Source organism: Osmerus mordax, chromosome 9 (assembly GCF_038355195.1).
Source record: "Osmerus mordax isolate fOsmMor3 chromosome 9, fOsmMor3.pri, whole genome shotgun sequence".
Classification (NCBI taxonomy): Eukaryota; Metazoa; Chordata; class Actinopteri; order Osmeriformes; family Osmeridae; genus Osmerus; species Osmerus mordax.
The window spans coordinates 17,511,912-17,528,763 of record NC_090058.1 but is presented as its reverse complement, the minus strand read 5'-3'; the positions used below and the strand labels follow the sequence as shown (position 1 = coordinate 17,528,763).

Here is a 16,852-nt window from a genome sequence, read left to right as displayed (position 1 = left end):
CTGGCTGGTCACTAGCACTAGCTGGATCTGATAGTATGACAATTTGCTGATCTCAGAGGCATCCTCCAAATCAAAAGTTTTCACAGGTCATACTGTGTGGCACAGACCACTTCCTCATGTGCTGAAAGCTGCAGACAAAAAATAACTGCCAAAACAAAAAGAGTCCTTCACATTGACAACAGCAAAATAGCAGACTCTGTTAAAACTGCTGCCTTGCTCTGTGCCCTAGAGAAATCCCTTCACTTACCTCAATCTTGCTTCGTCCAGCAGTATTGGACAGGCCTACCTTATACCATCTGTAGCATGGCCTTGACAGTTTTGGGCAAAAAGCTGAGGTTCAACAATTGGTTTGGAGACAATTCAATGAAATTGGCAACAATCTTGTATTTTTCTTTATTGCCCTCACCAAATACCAAATGCACTCCAAACAACAAGACCCTACATGGGAACAAACTCCAGCAAGCCTTGTGACGCTGGTCCAACAGCTACTGACTAAAGCTTTGCAGCGACATCAAATCAGCTGCTGACACCGGCAACATCAAAGGCATGTATGATGGCATCAAATAGGCTCTTGGACATTCACCCAGGCCCGGAGTGGCCATCGGGAGAATCGGGAGAATTCCCGGTGGGCCGCTCTGCCCGCTCATAAATTGGGCCAGCAGATCGCCTGCTTTCTCTTAGTTTTTTTCACACACCGAATAAAACGATATGTGTTAAGTTTGTTAAGTTACTGTGTGACTGATAAGTAAGCTAATAGACTACACTAGGTTTTAATCTAAATACACGCATGATCAGGCCATGCATTAAAAAGTGCCGTTTTCAGTTGTTGCGCATGCTCTCTTTCTCAGACACAAGTGCGTGTACCAAGGTTATTTTCATGGAGACAACCCTAAACCATAATTTATTGTTGTGGAGGGAGTTAGCAAGATTAAGCTGATGCGAAAATAATAAAATGGATGGGAAAAAGATGCCAGGAGGAACTGAAAAACCCAGGTAAAAAAGAAAGATCTGTCACTTCATAGGTTCCTGCAAGGGTGGGAAAAATATGTTTTCTCAAAAGCCCTGAATCTTTCAGGTAAAATTTGGGTTGTAATTTCCGTAAAATATAATATGAGTCCAACGTAATGTTTATATTACATAAAGCTCAAAAAACTATTTTGCACTGAATCTAATGCAAAAAATCTTCACTTCACATTAATGTGAAGCTAATCTGTTCCACCTGCTGCCCTCAGGTAGAAGGTACAGGTCCATACGGGCCAGAACATCCAGACTGACCAACAGTCTGTACCCACAGGCTGTGAGGCTTCTGAACAGTGCCAAACCCCCTCCCCCCCCCCCTTTCTGCCTCCCTCTCATGGACAGTAACCACACCCACCAATTACAATAACAATGAACTGGACTTTGCATTGTTGCACAAATACGCCCTTGTTATGTTTCTGTTAGGTCGTCCATGTTGTTAAAAGCCCTTCACGATGCTGCTAATACTGAATATTGTTATTATTACTGTTACGTGTATTGATTGTGCTAAGGTTTACACAGGGGTTATTTATGGGAAGTTTATTGGAGGGATATTGCACTTTGTATTGCACTTTTTATGTCAAACTATGCAGTGTTTGAATGCTCTAAACAGAATTTTGTTGTTTTCTATGACAATGACAAATAAATATATTGAATTGAATTGAAGTTCTGATTTCAGCTCACATAAAAACCTTGACTAGGTCCTATGTTACCATGGTTAGCTAGTTTTATGTTAAACCCCAAATATTCAATGTATGGCTCGGCCCCTGGTGGGGATGGGCTGGTTTTGGCCATTACACTCCCGGGCTGAAAATGGGTCCAACTCTGGCCCTGCCCTCGCCTAATGGCACTTAGCCATGTAGTTCTTTTACCCATAATGGAGGAGCTGACATGGATAACTAAAGAAATCGACAGCGAGCAAGCGACAAAGCATCGGGCAGTGATGGGATTACAGCGAAAGTCCTGTTGTGTGGGAAGCCTGCTCTTCACAGACTACACAAACTCCTCTGCCTGAGCTGAAGGTAAGACATGTGAGGTGCTAACATCACCACTCTGTACAAGAACAAGGTAGACAAGAGTGGCTTACAACTACCACACCATCTCTATACTCAGCATTCCTGGTAAACTCTTTGCTAGAGTTACACTGAATCCAGGTCACCGCAGAGAAGCTTTACCCAAAGTCACAGGCAGGGAAGATCTACTTCCGACATGATCTACTCTCTGAGAAAGCTGCAAGAGAAGTGTACAGAACAGAGAAACTGTTAGAAAAGTTAAAGATGTAACTGTTATCCTGTATAAGAATGATTCTGTGTTCAGTATTCCTTGTGTGCAAAGAGAGGCCTAACCCCAAATCTGAACTCTGGATAACATTAGGCTTACCTAAACAAGGGGACCTGGGCTTGATCACAATCTTACTGGAGTGGCCATAAAAGAGTTGGTCAAGCTTAGAGGGGTCAAAGAGCGCACACACACACACACACACACACACACTCAAACACGCACGCACACGCGCGCCAGGTCGATGCAAGGGAGCCAATGAAGAAGAGCCATGGGACATTACATTTTTACATTTACATTTTAGTCATTTAGCAGACGCTCTTATCCAGAGCGACCTACAGTAAGTACAGGGACATTCCCCCGAGGCAAGTAGGGTGAAGTGCCTTGCCCAAGGACACAACGTCATTTGACACGGCCGGGAATCGAACTGGCAACCTTCTGATTACTAGCCCGCTTCCCTAACCGCTCAGCCACCTGACACCTGACATTTGCATGCCTTTGTTTTCATTGACGTCACCAAAGCTTTTCAATTTTGTGAGCAGAAGCGGCCTCTTCCAGAGGGATGAGTTTGAGGTTTCCCCCCAACACTCCACTGCATCCTACTGTCCATCCACACAGACATGCAAGCAGGGCACAAAAATAACTGAATCCACCAGCCAATGTCAGGCAAAATACAAGAGGCTAGTAGATTTTCTATACTCACCAGCCAAAAAAACTATAGTAATCTATTAAGTGGCTGGTCAAATTTGAATATTCACTAGCCAATTGGCCAGTGGACAAAAAAGTTAATTTTGCACCTTGCATGCAAGACACCATCCAGTTTGATGGGTCCACCGCAGATCCCTCCCAAAAATCTGTTGTGGTGTCAAGCAGGGATGTATGTTAGCACCCATAAACTGAGGGAGTGTACACACACACAAGGACAATTGGTCAACTATTCCACTCATCATCCACACAGTAGGAATGGCAAACTCCCAGGAGTACCCTTGAGCACAAATCCTCATGGACCGGTTCACCCAAGCATGCTAGGACTTCCAGCCTGGACAAAACCAAGAGGATGGTACAGGGCACTGACATTACCATCAACAACTACACACAGGAAGATGTATGCATTTTCACTTACCTTGGGTCCATCATCACCAATAATTCAACTCAATGCTGAACTCAGCAGCCACATTGGATAAGCAGCCTCAACTTTTGGAAAGCTCATAGCTAGAGTGTGGAACAATGGCCAACTCCCCACCCACATGAAGGCACAGGTGTACATAGCCTGTGTCATCAGCACACTCTTGTTTGGCAGTGAGTCCATACTCACAACAAGAGTGGAGGCTACACAGCCTCCACCTGCATTGCCTGAGACGCATAACTAGCATCACCTGGAGGGAAACAATCACACAGTCATCAGTTGTGGACAGAGCACAGCTTCCCAGTTTGTACTCTCTCCTGAGGCAGCGGCGTTTGAGGACGGACAATGGATGAATCCCTATGGACATTCTCTTCATGGAACTTTCATCTGGCAAGAAACCAACTGGCTGCCCACAGCTACACTATAAGGATGTCTGCAAGCAAGACCTCAAATCCTGTCACCTGGGAAGATGTCACTTATGCGATGTCTTCACTTGCAGCAGGCACTCTGCCTTTTTAACACGGTGGGGCTCACATACACTTGCTGCTTATTGGGTAACATCTCTGACACACCCATCTACCTCACGTAGTCAACATTGTGTTAAAACAGTGTTCATATTACATTGCTCAAATAATTCATATACATTAAATACTATTTCACACCATTTCACTAAATTTTGCTTCATTGTCCTGAATATGCATTTAGCAGACGCTTTTATCCAAAGCGACTTCCAAGAGAGAGCTTTACAAAACAGCATAGGTCACTGATCATCATCATCATCACAACAAGATAGCCCCAAACATTGCGAGCAGCCAAAACATGAACCATACATTGTGGAAAACCAAATAAGTGCCAAAGGGAAGAACCATAAGAGCATGCAGTTAAACAAGTTACAAGTTACAATTGAACAACATGAAACTCCCCAAGATAGTGCAAGAGTGTACCTGTAGAAAAAACAATCATCAGTAAAATATTTCCCAGCAAAGCATTCCTAAGTTCCGTTGTACTCCCAGAAAAAGTGCGTCTTGAGCCTTTTTTTGAAGGTGGGGAGACAGTCAGTGTCCCTGATGGTGGTGGAGAGTTGATTCCACCATTGGGGGGCCAGACAGGAGAAGAGCTTGTGTTGGGACCGGGCGCTCTTGAGCGGTGGGACCACCAGACGGTTGTCAGAAGAAGACCGTAGGTGGCGGGGGGGGTGTAAGGCTGGAGGATAGACTTGATGTAGTCGGGTGCAGTCCCGTTCACCGCTCGGAAGGTCAGTACCAGAGTCTTGAATCTGATACGGGCCGTGATGGGAAGCCAGTGGAGGGAGATGAGGAGTGGGGTAACATGGGAGCGTCTGGGTAGATTGAAGACCAGACGGGCCGCCACGTTCTGAATCCTCTGGAGAGGGCGGGTTGTGCATGCTGGGAGACCGGCGAGCAGCGAGTTGCAGTAGTCCAACTTTGAGAGGACAAGTGCTTGGACTAGCAGCTGGGTGGAATGCTCAGATAGGTATCTCCTGATCTTCCGGATGTTGTAGAGGGTGAATCTACACGACCGGGAGACCGCAGCAATGTGGGCTGTAAGGGAGAGCTCGTCATCCATGGTCACCCCGAGGTTCCTGGCAGAGGATAAAGGGGTCACCGTTGCCGATCCGGTGATTGAGAGATCGTGGGAAATTGAGGGTTTGGCCGGGATGATGAGGAGTTCTGTTTTGGCGAGGTTCAGCTGGAGGTGGTGCTCGGTCATCCAGGCAGAGATGTCTGTGAGGCAGGCCTCGATCCTAGCTGAGATCCCCGGATCAGTCGGGGGGAACGACAGGTACAGCTGTGTGTCGTCAGCATAGCAGTGGTAGGAGAAGCCATGGGAGGTGGTCCAAGCGATGTGGTGTAGAGGGAGAAGAGGAGGGGACCAAGGACGGAACCCTGTGGGACACCAGTGGAGAGCTGGCGGGGGCCTGATACTTTGCCTCCCCAGGAGACCTGGTAGGATCTTCCCGACAGGTAGGATGAGATCCACTGAAGTGGAGTGCCAGTGATGCCCATCTCAGAAAGTCTGGCCAGCAGGATTTGATGGTTAACAGTATCAAACGCTGCAGAAAGGTCCAGCAGAATGATGCAAAATACATCATGACATAAAGGGGTCCATTACTTCCAGGCAGTGTTCATTTAGACTAAAAGATTTTATTTAGTTTTAGTCATTACTGAAAATACTAATTGGTTTAAAGTAATATTTAGTATTTTTTGTTTTTAGTAATTATTTTGTGTTAAAAAATATGTTAATGTTTTAGACAGTTTTATGATAATGTAATGGATTTTGCTGAAGGATGTTTCTCCTGACAGTAGTAAATTAGATGGATGGAGAGGTGAAGTGAAGTGGTTAATGGGTGGTGGAGGGTTGGAGGAACAGATGGATGGAGGGACAAAGAGTTGACCAGGTAGGGGGGGGGTGAAGGATTGAGAGGTGAGTAGGGAGCATGAAAAGGTCAAGAGTCAGACAGATCAGTTGAGCGAGTCACTTCCTCCTGGTAAATGCTAATGACAAGATGTACACATGCAATAGGTGCCAGTACCCATCAGCTCCAGCCAACAGAATGTGCTTTCTTGCCAGGATGCTACAGCTAATCCTCTTTACAAGGAACTGTGGAGGAGGTTACGTTCAGGGTCAGCATCAGAGCGTGTCTTCTTCACTGAAACACTAAAAGGGACAGGGTGTGCGTCACTGTCAGGAGTATTTTAATCAACATTATTCATTAACTCCCTGAATAAATCCCCTTAATCTAGACTGTAATGAAGTCAGACTGAAAAGGAAGTTGCAGATTGAAACTAAAGTAGTGATGGTCAGAAAGACAGCAGGTTGGAAGGTTGGAACTGTAACCTTATATGCTTACTTAAAAATGTCTTCCTTTGTGTTTGTGAGTGTTTCCCTGCTCCCTAGTGTTCCCTGTTGGTCTGCCTGTGTGTATGTGTGAGTGTGGCTCCAGTCTCCAGCAACCGCTGGTTACCAGTTCTACCTACACACCTGCTCCGCTTCTCCAATCATCTTACCTGCCTTCAATCAACTCATCAACCCAACAGTATATCCTTTCTGGATCTCCAGTCACTTTTCGACAGTTTGTTGTTCTGCTACAAGTTAGTGTCTCAGCCATTCTAAATAGAGTATCTAGTTGGCCTATTCTCCATATTGTTTGCTATGCTTCCTGGTTCACCACTCACCAGTCCTGGCTGCCTGGACCCAGCTGAGAAGCGTCTCTCCTTTGAAAGAAGGTTTGACTTCAGTCAGGCTGTGTGGCTCCTTGTGGCCTCTACCCAACATCAGAGGTGTCAACATCTGGAGAAGACCTCAGTCCAGCTACTATGGTTTACGTAAAGGCCGCCAGTCTGATGACCTTCGTGAGGAGCTTGACATATTCCTCCTGATTAGCTTAGTCTCCTCACCAGTAGCCTCCCAGTCCAACCTTGGCCCCATACCGCCCAGTTCATCAGTCCCCCTGGTTGAGTCCAGCTCACCCAGACCACTAAGGGTTGTGTTCAGCCATCTATTCCCTGGATGTCTCCTTCTGCCCCATATCCATCATCTCCTGGCCAACCCTGTGGACCCGTATTGCAGCCCCCATCCCCAATGCCTTTTCTGCTGCAGGCATCATCACTGCCTAGTTTCTAGGAGGACTCGCTACCCGGCGTCACAGTGCCCTCACTGCCGAGCACCTCTGCATAGCATCCCAGTGTTTCTCCCCTTGACACAGGGTTTGGATCTTAAGTCAGTATAGGGTTTGGATCTAGGGCATATGTTCTGGATCATAGCCAAGTTAGCCAAGTTACCACAGCAGCTTATAGCAACAGGTCACAGAGACCTCCAGGTATCAGGTCAGATGGTGGGCATGGTTACGGATCCCGGTTTTGGCGTCTACATCCAAAACTCTGTTATGTCCACAGAAATGTAATGGAAATGTATCTGAATGACATGATCACATAACAAATGTACACATATATAAAATGTCTCCTCACAAGACCTTCTTGTCATAGTGTTCATGTCCATGTTTGTTCCTTGAATGTCTGTGTGTGTGTATGTGTCTGTGTGATAAGTTAATGCGTTGAAAGTATGCATTTCAGTGTTAGTTCACTTCTCTCTTTCCAGGTCTATTAGGTTGCTTGGTGAACTGTATCTGTTCCTAGCTAAACTCAGCAAAAAAAGAAACTTGCCTTTTTCAGGATACTGTATCTTAAAAAATTATTTTAGAAAAATCCAAGTACAGTTAGGTCCATAAGTATTTGTACATTGACACAATTTTCATAATTTTGGCTCTGTATACCACCACAATGGATTTGAAATGAAACAATCAAGATGTGCTTTAAGTGCAGACTTTCAGCTTTAATTTCAGGGTATTTACATCCAAATCAGGTGAATGGTGTAGGAATTACAATACATTTTATATGTGCCTCCCCCCCTTTTTAAGGGACCAAAAGTAATTGGACAATTGGCTGCTCAGCTGTTCCATGGCCAGGTGTATGTTATTCCCTCATAAAGGGAGTTTGTTATTTCATTGACAAGGAACAGATAAAAGGTCTAGAGTTCATTTCAAGTATGGTATGTGTGTTTGGAATCTGTTGCTGTCAACTCTCAATATGAAGTCCAAAGAGCTGTCACCATCAGTGAAGCAAGCCATCGTTAGGCTGAAAAATCAAAACAAACCTATCAGAGAGATAGCAAAAACATTAGGTGTGGCCAAATCAACTGTTTGGTACATTCTTAAAAAGAAAGAACGCACTGGTGAGCTCAGCAACACCAAAAGACCCGGAAGACCACGGAAAACAACTGTGGTGGATGACAGAAGAATTCTTTCCCTGATGAAGAAAAACCCCTTCACAACAGTTGGCCAGATCAAGAACACTCCAGGAGGTAGGCGTATCTGTGTCAAAGTCAACAATTAAGAGAAGACTTCACCAGAGTAAATACAGAGGGTTCACCTCAAAAACAGGAAGACCAGATTAGAGTTTGCCAAAAAACATCTAAAAGAGCCTGTACAGTTCTGGAACAACATCCTATGGACAGATGAGACCAAGATCAACTTGTACCAGAATGATGGGAAGAGAAGAGTATGGAGAAGGGAAGGAACTGCTCATGATCCAAAGCATACCACCTCATCAGTGAAGCATGGTGGAGGTAGTGTTATGGCGTGGGCATGTATGGCTGCCAATGGAACTGGTTCCCTTGTATTTATCGATGATGTGACTGCTGACAAAAGCAGTAGGATGAATTCTGAAGTGTTTCGGGCAATATTATCTGCTCAGATTCAGCCAAATGCTTCAGAACTCATAGGACGGCGCTTCACAGTGCAGATGGACAATGACCCGAAGCATACTGCGAAAGCAACCAAAGAGTTTTTTAAGGCAAAGAAGTGGAATGTTCTGCAATGGCCAAGTCAATCACCTGACCTAAATCCAATTGAGCATGCATTTCACTTGCTATAGACAAAACTGAAGGGAAAATGCCCCAAGAACAAGCAGGAACTGAAGACAGTTGCAGTAGAGGCCTGGCAGAGCATCACCAGGGACGAAACCCAGCGTCTGGTGATGTCTATGGGTTCCAGACTTCAGGCTGTCATTGACTGCAAAGGATTTGCAACCAAGTATTAAAAGTGACAATTAGATTTATGATTGTTAGTTTGTCCAATTATTTTTGGTCCCTTAACCCTTGTGTTATCTTCGGTAGGGATGGGCAAACGATGCCTTGTGAAGCTTTGGTGGTTTCTTCCGGATTGTGCCGAACCAAAGAGCCGAACTATTGGCGCATTGAAATTGGAGAGCACAGTGACATCTAGTGGTCAGATAAAATTATAGCAGCCGTTTAAACTAACTGAATGAGATGTACCAGTAGTTTCTGACGGTACTTCGCCTGTTAATTATTCAATGTCGTTCATTTTTGTAAGGCTACGTGATGGTCTAATATTCGTGTTCATTCATTAAAACCATACATGTGTATTTGAGAACTGTGTAATTTTCATACAATAAATATGTTTTACTGTGATGTTCAACTAGTCTACATTTATTCATTTAGCATTTAGCAGACGCTTTGGATAAAAGCGTCTGCTAAATGAATAAATGTCTACACCACACTTTGTAATGTTCAGCAAACAGTATAAGGGCGGTAGAATGCTTAAGTGTATGGAAGTATTAAATGACCGCTGATACAGAGTAGTAGCCTACACGACCACTCTGCTTATATAGCTGTCTCTTTCCTTACATTTTGTGATATGTTTTGTGAATCAGGGGAATACTTGGGACAGTGGGGATGTGCTTGTGCAATATGAAAAGGCAGTGTACCATAACGGGGTTCGGGGGAATGTGTTTGTGCAACAGTCTTATTTGATAACATTTATAAGTTCTTATTCAGGAACAGGATTTGTTACTTGTTTGTTGTTGTTTAGAAGTGCGCCACAACTTTGAACCAGTTCGTGACGTCTGAAGCATTGAACGTCATCAATCACGTGACATCGTAATTTGACACAAGCTCCAAACCACTTTTTCGAAACTGTGCGTATTGGTTTTGCGACACAAGCATCGATGCATCAGTGCCAGACGTCCCATCCCTAATCTTCGGGTCATTCTGACCCATCAGTCATTGTGACCCACCGTCGTATTGCGACAACTTTACCGCATACAAAAACAAAGTGAAGCATTTTCTTTTAAACGTTGGGCTGTCTCAGACCCCCCACATTGCGAAGGTTAAAAGAAAATAATTTTTATTTGTTTTTGTATTGGGTAAAATTGGGTAAACACAACGATGGTTCGTTATGAACCTTTGGGTCATGTGACCCGAAGGCAGCACGAGGGTTAAAAAGGGGGGGGGGGGGGGTCACATATAAAATGTGTTGTAATTCCTACACCGTTCACCTGATTTGGATGTAAATACCCTGAAATTAAAGCTGAAAGTCTGCACTTAAAGCACATCTTGATTGTTTCATTTCAAATCCATTGTGGTGGTATACAGAGCCAAAATGATGAAAATTGTGTCAATGTCCACATACTTATGGACCTAACTGTAACTTCACAGATCTTTATTGTAAAGGGTTTAAAAATGTTCCCATGCTTGTTCACTGAACCATAAACAATTATGAACATGCACCTGTGGAACGGTCATTATTACATGTTCTGGAAACTTTACCACAGCACACTATTCTAAATTGATATGGCTTAAACAGCAAATACAATTTTGTCAAGTAATTGTTTGTCTGATAACAAGGAGGACCTGCCTGCTACCAGGCTCTAGGTGTGTTGCTCAAAGTAACAATGATTCTAAAAAGCTTTTATAGACCTTATTGGAGTTTGGCAAGGACTTTGGCATTCTTACATGTTGTCGTCAAATAGATTAACACCCAAAAGTCAGTTTTTCAAATGCAAGCAAATGGTTTCCTTGGTGTCATCAGATAATTTCATCACTATTTTAGTTGTGTGTACGTAGTGTCAAAGTACAAAATAGTGACTACATTGATATGTCCTCTGAGCATATTCCAGACATATAAAAATGATACTTATGACTTGTACAGCAATATATCAAACAGCCATCACAGACAAGAACAGCTTCCAGACGTTGGAAATTAAGGTCACAGTTATAAAAAATGTGGACAATCATGAGACCTAGTTTCTACTGACAACCATGCAGCCCTGCAGGCATACAGCCATGCAGGCATGAAGACAGATGATGTGGACAGGGCAATAAATTGCAATGTCCATACTGTGAGATGCCTTAACCTCAAAATAATTGTAATTTTCCTGTACCAAATTTACATGTTATATCTGTAATATTACATTACAGGCTGTTCTTTGCCGATAAATATGACTTTTATTAATTGAACTACTCTGTAAAAAAACAGCATTTCAAATTTTAAATGTGTACTATTATCCTGAATAAACCAGATTTGCGGGGGAAAAAATGATTTGTAATTGTACAAACATATGTACGTTGTGTACGTTCACATTTACATGTATTCATTTAGCAGACGTTTTTATCCAAAGCAACTTCCAAGAGAGAGCTTTACAAAAGTGCATAGGTCACTGATCATAACAACGAGATAGCCCCAACATTACGTGTAACCAAAACTTGAAGCATACATTGTGAAAAACCACATAAGTGCCAAAGGCCAGAACCACAAGAGCATGTAGTTACAATTAAACAACATGAACCTCAAAGTGCAAGAGTGTACCTGTAGAAAAGCAAGCAACAATAATATATTTCACAGCGAGTAAAATAATTTTTAATCAGTTACAACTAACCAACAAGAGCAACATGTCTCTCAATAAGAGACATTTGTGATCCTGGAGGAAACTAACATCAGGTCCAGCAAACCATTCCTAAGTACTGTTGTACTCCCGGAACAAGTGCTTCTTGAGCCTTTTCTTGAGCGGTGGGACCACCAGACGGTTGTCAGAAGAAGACCGTAGGTGGCGGGTGGGGGTTTAACCCTTGTGCTGCCTTTGGGTCACATGACCCAAAGATTCACAACGAACCATCGTTGTGTTTACCCAATTTTACCCAATACAAAAACAAATAAATAGCATTTTCTTTTAACTTTCGCAATGTGGGGGGTCTGAGACAGCCCGACAGTTAAAAGAAAATGCTTCACTTTGTTTTTGTATGCGGTAAAGTTGTCGCAATACGACGGTGGGTCACAATGACTGATGGGTCAGAATGACCCGAAGAGAACACAAGGGTTAAAGCTGGAGTAGAGACTTGATGTAGTCAGGTGCAGTCCCGTTCATCGCTCGGAAGGTCAGTACCAGAGTCTTGAATCTTATACGGGCCGTGATGGGAAGCCAGTGGAGGGAGATGAGGAGCGGGGTAACATGGGAGCCTCTGGGTAGATTGAAGACCAGGCAGGCCGCTGCGTTCTTAATCCTCTGGAGAGGGTGGGTTGCGCATGCTGGGAGACCGCGAGCAGGGATTTGCAGTTGTCCAACTTGGACAGGACAAGTGCTTGGACTAGCAGCTGGGTGGAATGCTCAGACAGGTATCTCCTGATCTTCCGGATGTTGTAGAGGGTGAATCTACACGACTGGGAGACTGCAGCAATGTGGGCTATGAGGGAGAGCTCATCATCCATGGTAACCCCAAGGTTCCTGGCAGAGGATGAAGGGGTCACTGTCACAGATCCCAGGGTGATTGAGAGATCGTGGGAGATGGAGGGTTTGGCCGGGATGATGAGAAGTTCAGTTTTGGCGAGGTTCAGCTGGAGGTTGTTCTTGGTCATCCAGGCGGAGATGTCTGCGAGCAGTGGCGGCTGGTGAAAATTATTCTAGGTGGGGCTGTGAAATATTCAGTCAATTCAGTAACCATCCTAATACAATTGAACACAAACTACATGATACAAGTTCTCTGTGAAATGGTAATTATTTAATTAATGCACACAGCTATAGGCAAATGTCCACATTTGTGGACTATAAATATCATTACACTCAGTTCAGAAATATTGAAAACCACGGACATCTGGGCACTGAGCCACTCTCCCTGGTATTATTAGGAAACACAACTATTACTGTACCCCAATCCGGTGACCTTCGTCCAGTTGCATAGCGATATTGTCTCTGCCTAGCATGGCTAGCTTGATTGTATTATCTATGTGTGCCTTTGTGCACTGTAGCATTCCTGTAACAGTCCATGCTGTATCTGTTCCGAATGTTATAAAAAGCAAGCAAGGGAAGCAAAATAAGGCATTGACATGACTGCATCCAGCTAGCCAGGCCTTTCTGTTGTAGCTTCCCAATCGTGGGAGAAACCTCTTGTTTATGATTTAGCTCTACCCTTTTTGCTCGCCTGTTGTGTAATTTTGATGTCAGGTTGATCTGGGCCAAACTCTTTATTTTTATTTTGTATCCACTAAAGTTCTCCTCTCAAAAGGATTTTGGAGAGGATATCTGACAGAATTTCAGAACGGCTGAAGTCCGGTCCGGAGTCATTCATTTTCAACAATGTAAAGTAGGCCCTACAGTTGCCAAATCACTTCTATAGTCTAACTCTTTGCTTTGGGCGATTATTTCAGCGCCCTTTAGGCATCATTTTTGAGGACGCTGACTGGCTAAATATGTGTTTCTTGTTATTGTTAATTTTCACCAGGGTGCCCTCTATTGATCAGCCGCCACTGTCTGCAAGGCAGGCCTCGATCCTTGCTGAGATCCCCAGATCAGTCGGGGGGGAACGACAGGTACAGCTGGGTGTCGTCAGCATAGCAGTGGTAGAAGAAGCCATGGGAGGTGATGATTGGTCCAAGTGAGGTGGTGTACCGGGAGAAGAGGAGGGGTCCAAGGACGGAGCCCTGTGGGACACCAGTGGAGAGCCTGACACTTTGCCTCCCCAGTAGACCTGGTAGGATCTTCCCGACAGGTAAGATGAAATCCACTGAAGTGCAGTGCCAGTGATGCCCATCTCAGAAAGTCTGGCGAGCAGGATCTGATAGTTAACTGTATCAAATGCTGCAGAAAGGTCCAACAGAATGATGACGGATGACCTCGAAGCCGCTCTTGCAGACTGGAGGGCCATGGTGACTGACAGGAGGGCAGTTTCTGTGGAGTGGCCAGTCTTGAAGCCCGATTGGTTGGGGTCAAGCAGGTTGTTCTGAGAAAGAAAGTTTGACAGTTGGTTAGATACAGTGTGTTCAATAGTTTTTGAAAAGAAGGGTAGCAGTGATACTGGTTTGTAGTTTTGGAGGATGGCTGGGTTAAGGGAGTGTTTTTTGAGTAGAGGGCTAACTCTGGCCTGTTTGAAGGAAGAGGGGAAAGTGCCCAAAGAGAAGAGTTAAGGACATGGAGAATATAAGTTATGATGGAGGGAGAGAAAGAGAGGGAAGGGGACTGGATCAAGGGGACAGGAGGTGGGGCAATGAGAGAGGTCAGAGATCTCTTCCTCGGAAAGGGGAGAGAAAGAGTTTAGACATTTAGTTGGGTCAGTCATAGAGGGTGAGAGGGTAGGAAAGGTGGGTTCAGGGAACCGACTGCTAATGTCGGCAACTTTTTTCTCAAAGAAGGAGGAGAAGTCGCCTGCCGTCAGGGTGGAAAGGGAGGGTAGGGGAGGTGGGTTAAGAAGGGTGGAGAAAAGTTTGTGAAGGTTTGAGGCAGAGTTCATTTTGTTCAGGAAGTAGTTGGTTTTAGCACCAGTTATCCCTATCTAGCCGGACCATTCAAATATGGGTCGAAAAAGACCCATAAGACCCGCCTTAATATCTTTGCCGTCCAATCACCGATTTTATTTCTGAAAACTGCCAGATACTCATGACAAGTTAAGCTCAAAGTACATATCATTGGTTAAGGGGTTACTGGGAGGGGAAAATAAATGTATCGTCTGCAACGGCAGCCATTGTTTTTCGAGGCGGAGCCAGAGCGGAGACCATGGGAGATTGCCTACAGTGTTAGATTTACAGCTTCGAATTGAAATCTGAGACGATATTCTGAGTAAAGACAAGTTTATTAATATGTGTTGTCAATATTGTCAATTAAAAGTCTAAACTTTTTACTTACGAAGAATTTGTTTGTGGGAGTGACGCGAGCGCCTGCCTGACAGGCAGTAATGACGTTAGTAGCACTGTTTAGCCTCGATTTGAGCAGATTTCTAAAAAACTTAGAAAAACAACATTAACTAGCTAGATTATATACACTGTAAGCTAAATGTACATGCCTTGTTTGGCCAATTCGGTCGATTGTGGAAGAAACTCCAACGCTTTTTAGTTATCGAGAGGAGTATCCAGCCATAGCGCTAGCTATTTTTGGGGCAGAGAAATTTCGGTTTCCCCATGTTTCCACGTGTTTCCATGTAGTCACTAGAATGGTCATAACTTTTAATCAAAATATGATATTTCTAATCTGTCTTCTGTTCTACATTGCCCACAGATTTGTGGATATTCCACCTGCTCAAAGTTTTCCTCCATCTTGTAATTAAAGTGGTTAAAAATGAAGTTGTCTGATGAGGTATGGTGGATGGAGAAGTTTTTGTAAAAAATGGCTGCCTGAAATCACCTTGATAAAATATGATTTGCCTTAAGTAATCATATATTTATTCACATCATAAAAATCCCCTAGTTCTGTTCTTCAATATGGTGTCAACAGTTAAGGTGTATGATTTAATATGAAAATTCATAAGATTTGCATATTAATATGAATATCATATTTCAACAGCATATGGAATGTTTGGAATGTTGGCTTAGGCAGTAAATGGTTATGCGAGCAGAGAAGGATTTAAGGAGGGAGTGATACAAGGTCCAGACCGTCTTTGGACTTGCGCCATCCTCTCAGCTGCCCGAAGGACGGACCGTTCTTCACGAATAACATCCGTGAGCCACGGGCAGGAGGGAGAATATCGCGCAGACCTGGTTGACAGGGGACAGAGAGTGTCGAGTGATGCAGTTAATGTGGATAACAGGGTGTTGGTGGCAGTGTCTGTGGGGTGTGACATGAAACTCGTCAATGGGAGGAAGGGAGGATGATACAATGGAGGAGAAATGGGAGGGGGATAGGGAGTGGAGGTTGCGGCGGAAAGTTACGAGAGGAGGCGAGGTAGGAGGAGTTGGAGGGAGAGAGACAGAGAATTGGATAAAGGAGTGATCAGAAATGTGTAGTGGGGTTACAGAGGTTAAGTTAGTGATACAGGTACGTGTCAGGATGAGGTCGAGCTGTTTGCTTCCCTTGTGGGTTGCAGGTGTGTTCAGCAGGGTCAGGTCGAAGGAAGTCAGGAGAGACCTGAAGTTGACGGCCTGCGTTCTTTCGAGGTGGATGTTGAAGTCCCCAAGGATTATCAGTGGGGTTCCATCATTCGGGAGGACGCTGAGGAGCATGTCCAGTTCTTCCACAAAGTCGGCTAGCGGTCCTGGTGGGCGATAGAGGACAACTAAGAATGCTTTGATAGGATCAGTTAGCATCACATAATGGGGTTCAAATGATTTGGCAGTAACAGAGAGTGGGGTGGATGTGTATTAATATGTGGGGAAAGAAGCAAACCTGTCCCGCCACCTCGCCCGGTTGAGCGGGGTGAGTGAGAGAACGAGTGGTTGACGGAGAGAGCAGCTGGAGTTTCTGTGTTCTCTGGGCGAATCCATGTCTCTGTCAGCGCAAGGGCATGAAGAGAAGCATGGGATGCGAACATTCACATTATAAACCCATGTTATGACACGTTCCAGTACCAGATTTACAAGATATATCTGTAATATTACATTACAGTAGTGATGGACTGCTCGGTACTACGGTGTCGATACAGTCCCGACACATTCAACACTCACTGCATCAGAACAACGTTTCGAGACGAGTTTTAAAAACACTTCCGGTCACGCAACAAAGTGTTTCGAAACGTTTTGTGACGTGATCTTGAACAGAACCTGGTCGCACTTGCCAAAAGACTGACGTGTCGGGGTATAAAATGAGGCGGCAAAACCAAAAGTTTTTAATGCGTGAGACCTTGGTTGAGAGAATT

The 16,852-nt window shown here is 44.4% G+C and overlaps 1 pseudogene; it reads right to left on the bottom strand.

Moving 5' to 3' along the window:
• Positions 1-3,667: 3,667 nt before the first annotated feature.
• On the bottom strand, positions 3,668-16,545 carry LOC136948627 (uncharacterized; annotated as a pseudogene).
• Positions 16,546-16,852: the final 307 nt, after the last annotated feature.